The 6,000-nt window shown below is 46.8% G+C and overlaps 3 non-coding genes across 3 annotated transcripts; all 3 read right to left on the reverse strand.

Annotated features, from left to right (window-relative positions):
* Positions 1-840: 840 nt before the first annotated feature.
* Positions 841-1,031, reverse strand: LOC130307929 (U2 spliceosomal RNA). Its single transcript, XR_008857010.1, has one exon. It is a non-coding gene; the product is annotated as a U2 spliceosomal RNA (small nuclear RNA).
* A 2,085-nt stretch (positions 1,032-3,116) lies between these two features.
* On the reverse strand, positions 3,117-3,307 carry LOC130307930 (U2 spliceosomal RNA). The gene has a single exon (XR_008857011.1). It is a non-coding gene; the product is annotated as a U2 spliceosomal RNA (small nuclear RNA).
* Positions 3,308-5,385: 2,078 nt separating this feature from the next.
* LOC130307931 (U2 spliceosomal RNA) lies at positions 5,386-5,576 on the reverse strand. The gene has a single exon (XR_008857012.1). It is a non-coding gene; the product is annotated as a U2 spliceosomal RNA (small nuclear RNA).
* Between the last annotated feature and the right edge of the window lie 424 nt (positions 5,577-6,000).

Below are 6,000 nucleotides of genomic sequence, written 5' to 3' on the forward strand. Positions count from 1 at the left end.
TACATAGGTGCTGAATACATAAAAAGCGACTGTTCAGCGACAGACAAGTCGCATCGGCTGAAAGTAGGCCAGAATGTCAGTCCATGTTGGAGCAGGTTTAGATACAGTCTAAAGCATAGATCTCAAAGTCTGTGCACAGAATTTAGCAAGGGCCTCGCACCTTCTGATGCATCAGGTAGGTGCACAATAGCATAGCCTAACCCTCTGTACTTTGGTCTATATTGATGCGGGACATAGACAGCCAGCTGATGACCAATCCATTAGTGCAATGGATGGCTGGAAGCATTTGTCTTTGCCTTTGCAATACCACAGAAGCAATGCATGGTCAATGTACAGCAATGACACACCTGTGTGAACAGCCAGGAGACCCCCCCCCCCCCATGTTATGTTACATAGTTACATAGTTAGTACGGTCGAAAAAAGACATATGTCCATCAAGTTCAACCAGGGAATTAAGGGGTAGGGGTGTGGCGCGATATTGGGGAAGGGATGAGATTTTATATTTCTTCATAAGCATTAATCTTATTTTGTCAATTAGGAACATTCAGCACCCACCCGCTATCAAGGCAGCTGCCTATCATGTCATGCCCTACCTGCACAGGTGTGCTGGCTACTCAAATGATCCAATTAAGGAGGCCATTTAGTCAGCAGCAGCAGAAGTCCTGTGCCTGGACGCTCCAACAGCGGCCAGACACAAGCAGAAGCAGAAGCAGCAGCAGCACCACCTTTTGTTTTTTGGCTGCAGCAGCAGCAGCAGCAAGGCCCACAGGGCTGGCTAGCTGGCTAGCCAGCAAGCAGGTAGCAATGAAAGTAGGAATCTTTCTTTTTAACCCTGTAAGGGGGTGGTGCACTGTACCCGAAGATACTGCCATATCGGGTCAATGCATAGGGCGACGGAAGCAAGCTTCGAAATCGGCCCCCGTTCTCAAAAATCCATTTAATATATGGTCCCCAGATAGGGGACGTATCAGATATTAAACTGATAAGAACAGATACTACACTTGATCTTAGCCAAAAGGCCGAGAAGCGATAACCGTGAAAGGGGCGGGCCCAACAAGGTCCCCTTCATGGGCACTATCACTGCTTGCTGTCAGGGAGGCTGCCAGACAATTTTCCATGCACACTCTGGGCTGGGGGGCAGTCAACCACCAGTACACACAGCAGAACCTAAACCCATACCATTATTGCTAAGCAGCAAGACAGGGGCCCATTGCACTCCCACGGGGCCTTTTTAAATGCAATCCATAACCCGGATTTGCCAGGAACCCTTCTTACTCCTCCTACTTGCATGTGACACTGGGCTTAGGATCTGCATAGGAAACACAACACAAGCACACACCTACCTTTGTTGCCTGCAGATGCCTCCTTGGCTGTCCCCAAACGGTATCAAACCAACACCCACGGGAAGCTGTAAGCATAGAGGACATGCCTGCACCCCATTGGACTTACCTGTGTGGGTTAAACCCGGGTTATTTGACAACCTATGGCGGTGATGGTTCTGCTCAGGCAGAGCAGTGCTGATGCTCCTCATAAAGCTGTCGCTGCTGTGAAGGTTCTAGGTGACATCACAAATCCCTATGGTTACATACACAACAAAGCTGGGTTGTTGTTGTTTACACTCTGCAAGGCCTGTGGAAGTGAGTGACATCATAGCACTGTAGTTCTGAGGGTTCTAGATGGATGCAACAATCTCCTGTTGCTTCTATGAAGGCCATAATAGACGACATCACCAAACAGCTCCATAGTCACATACACAGCAAAGGAGAGATGTTGTTTACACCTAGTGATGTCAGTGGTATTGAGTGACATCACAGCACAGTGCTAAGGCTCCTGGGCCTGGACACAGCAGCGGCTGCAATATCTCAACGGAGAATACGTTTATATATATGTGTGTGTGTGCGCGTATATATATATATATATATATATATATATATATATATATATATATTTCTCCGCCGAAATCACTTTTAAACCCATTTCCACCTTTTTTTCCCTTCTCTTCCTCTTACTTTTTTTTCACGTTTTTTTACGTTTTTCTCCTTTTCGCCTCTTTTCTGGGCGTATTATTCTTCTTTTTCTTCTTTTTTTTCGTCTAATGCATACCCCATCAGTGCAGCAATGCTTATTCAATACCGCCAGCAGATGGAGACACTGGGGGATAATTTTCTAAGGATTTATACTGATTTTTCCTGTCTGAATTTGTCGCACAGAAAGTTGCAGGCCAAATATGTGTGACATTTCTGCGACTTTAGCTTCTAGAGCATTTTTACAACATTATACATAGGTGCTGAATACATAAAAAGCGACTGTTCAGCGACAGACAAGTCGCATCGGCTGAAAGTAGGCCAGAATGTCAGTCCATGTTGGAGCAGGTTTAGATACAGTCTAAAGCATAGATCTCAAAGTCTGTGCACAGAATTTAGCAAGGGCCTCGCACCTTCTGATGCATCAGGTAGGTGCACAATAGCATAGCCTAACCCTCTGTACTTTGGTCTATATTGATGCGGGACATAGACAGCCAGCTGATGACCAATCCATTAGTGCAATGGATGGCTGGAAGCATTTGTCTTTGCCTTTGCAATACCACAGAAGCAATGCATGGTCAATGTACAGCAATGACACACCTGTGTGAACAGCCAGGAGACCCCCCCCCCCCATGTTATGTTACATAGTTACATAGTTAGTACGGTCGAAAAAAGACATATGTCCATCAAGTTCAACCAGGGAATTAAGGGGTAGGGGTGTGGCGCGATATTGGGGAAGGGATGAGATTTTATATTTCTTCATAAGCATTAATCTTATTTTGTCAATTAGGAACATTCAGCACCCACCCGCTATCAAGGCAGCTGCCTATCATGTCATGCCCTACCTGCACAGGTGTGCTGGCTACTCAAATGATCCAATTAAGGAGGCCATTTAGTCAGCAGCAGCAGAAGTCCTGTGCCTGGACGCTCCAACAGCGGCCAGACACAAGCAGAAGCAGAAGCAGCAGCAGCACCACCTTTTGTTTTTTGGCTGCAGCAGCAGCAGCAGCAAGGCCCACAGGGCTGGCTAGCTGGCTAGCCAGCAAGCAGGTAGCAATGAAAGTAGGAATCTTTCTTTTTAACCCTGTAAGGGGGTGGTGCACTGTACCCGAAGATACTGCCATATCGGGTCAATGCATAGGGCGACGGAAGCAAGCTTCGAAATCGGCCCCCGTTCTCAAAAATCCATTTAATATATGGTCCCCAGATAGGGGACGTATCAGATATTAAACTGATAAGAACAGATACTACACTTGATCTTAGCCAAAAGGCCGAGAAGCGATAACCGTGAAAGGGGCGGGCCCAACAAGGTCCCCTTCATGGGCACTATCACTGCTTGCTGTCAGGGAGGCTGCCAGACAATTTTCCATGCACACTCTGGGCTGGGGGGCAGTCAACCACCAGTACACACAGCAGAACCTAAACCCATACCATTATTGCTAAGCAGCAAGACAGGGGCCCATTGCACTCCCACGGGGCCTTTTTAAATGCAATCCATAACCCGGATTTGCCAGGAACCCTTCTTACTCCTCCTACTTGCATGTGACACTGGGCTTAGGATCTGCATAGGAAACACACACACAAGCACACACCTACCTTTGTTGCCTGCAGATGCCTCCTTGGCTGTCCCCAAACGGTATCAAACCAACACCCACGGGAAGCTGTAAGCATAGAGGACATGCCTGCACCCCATTGGACTTACCTGTGTGGGTTAAACCCGGGTTATTTGACAACCTATGGCGGTGATGGTTCTGCTCAGGCAGAGCAGTGCTGATGCTCCTCATAAAGCTGTCGCTGCTGTGAAGGTTCTAGGTGACATCACAAATCCCTATGGTTACATACACAACAAAGCTGGGTTGTTGTTGTTTACACTCTGCAAGGCCTGTGGAAGTGAGTGACATCATAGCACTGTAGTTCTGAGGGTTCTAGATGGATGCAACAATCTCCTGTTGCTTCTATGAAGGCCATAATAGACGACATCACCAAACAGCTCCATAGTCACATACACAGCAAAGGAGAGATGTTGTTTACACCTAGTGATGTCAGTGGTATTGAGTGACATCACAGCACAGTGCTAAGGCTCCTGGGCCTGGACACAGCAGCGGCTGCAATATCTCAACGGAGAATACGTTTATATATATGTGTGTGTGTGCGCGTATATATATATATATATATATATATATATATATATATATATATATCTCCGCCGAAATCACTTTTAAACCCATTTCCACCTTTTTTTCCCTTCTCTTCCTCTTACTTTTTTTTCACGTTTTTTTACGTTTTTCTCCTTTTCGCCTCTTTTCTGGGCGTATTATTCTTCTTTTTCTTCTTTTTTTTCGTCTAATGCATACCCCATCAGTGCAGCAATGCTTATTCAATACCGCCAGCAGATGGAGACACTGGGGGATAATTTTCTAAGGATTTATACTGATTTTTCCTGTCTGAATTTGTCGCACAGAAAGTTGCAGGCCAAATATGTGTGACATTTCTGCGACTTTAGCTTCTAGAGCATTTTTACAACATTATACATAGGTGCTGAATACATAAAAAGCGACTGTTCAGCGACAGACAAGTCGCATCGGCTGAAAGTAGGCCAGAATGTCAGTCCATGTTGGAGCAGGTTTAGATACAGTCTAAAGCATAGATCTCAAAGTCTGTGCACAGAATTTAGCAAGGGCCTCGCACCTTCTGATGCATCAGGTAGGTGCACAATAGCATAGCCTAACCCTCTGTACTTTGGTCTATATTGATGCGGGACATAGACAGCCAGCTGATGACCAATCCATTAGTGCAATGGATGGCTGGAAGCATTTGTCTTTGCCTTTGCAATACCACAGAAGCAATGCATGGTCAATGTACAGCAATGACACACCTGTGTGAACAGCCAGGAGACCCCCCCCCCCCATGTTATGTTACATAGTTACATAGTTAGTACGGTCGAAAAAAGACATATGTCCATCAAGTTCAACCAGGGAATTAAGGGGTAGGGGTGTGGCGCGATATTGGGGAAGGGATGAGATTTTATATTTCTTCATAAGCATTAATCTTATTTTGTCAATTAGGAACATTCAGCACCCACCCGCTATCAAGGCAGCTGCCTATCATGTCATGCCCTACCTGCACAGGTGTGCTGGCTACTCAAATGATCCAATTAAGGAGGCCATTTAGTCAGCAGCAGCAGAAGTCCTGTGCCTGGACGCTCCAACAGCGGCCAGACACAAGCAGAAGCAGCAGCAGCACCACCTTTTGTTTTTTGGCTGCAGCAGCAGCAGCAGCAAGGCCCACAGGGCTGGCTAGCTGGCTAGCCAGCAAGCAGGTAGCAATGAAAGTAGGAATCTTTCTTTTTAACCCTGTAAGGGGGTGGTGCACTGTACCCGAAGATACTGCCATATCGGGTCAATGCATAGGGCGACGGAAGCAAGCTTCGAAATCGGCCCCCGTTCTCAAAAATCCATTTAATATATGGTCCCCAGATAGGGGACGTATCAGATATTAAACTGATAAGAACAGATACTACACTTGATCTTAGCCAAAAGGCCGAGAAGCGATAACCGTGAAAGGGGCGGGCCCAACAAGGTCCCCTTCATGGGCACTATCACTGCTTGCTGTCAGGGAGGCTGCCAGACAATTTTCCATGCACACTCTGGGCTGGGGGGCAGTCAACCACCAGTACACACAGCAGAACCTAAACCCATACCATTATTGCTAAGCAGCAAGACAGGGGCCCATTGCACTCCCACGGGGCCTTTTTAAATGCAATCCATAACCCGGATTTGCCAGGAACCCTTCTTACTCCTCCTACTTGCATGTGACACTGGGCTTAGGATCTGCATAGGAAACACACACACAAGCACACACCTACCTTTGTTGCCTGCAGATGCCTCCTTGGCTGTCCCCAAACGGTATCAAACCAACACCCACGGGAAGCTGTAAGCATAGAGGACATGCCTGCACCCCATTGGACTTACCTGTG

Source organism: Hyla sarda, unplaced genomic scaffold, assembly GCF_029499605.1.
Source record: "Hyla sarda isolate aHylSar1 unplaced genomic scaffold, aHylSar1.hap1 scaffold_1448, whole genome shotgun sequence".
NCBI classification, from domain to species: domain Eukaryota; kingdom Metazoa; phylum Chordata; class Amphibia; order Anura; family Hylidae; genus Hyla; species Hyla sarda.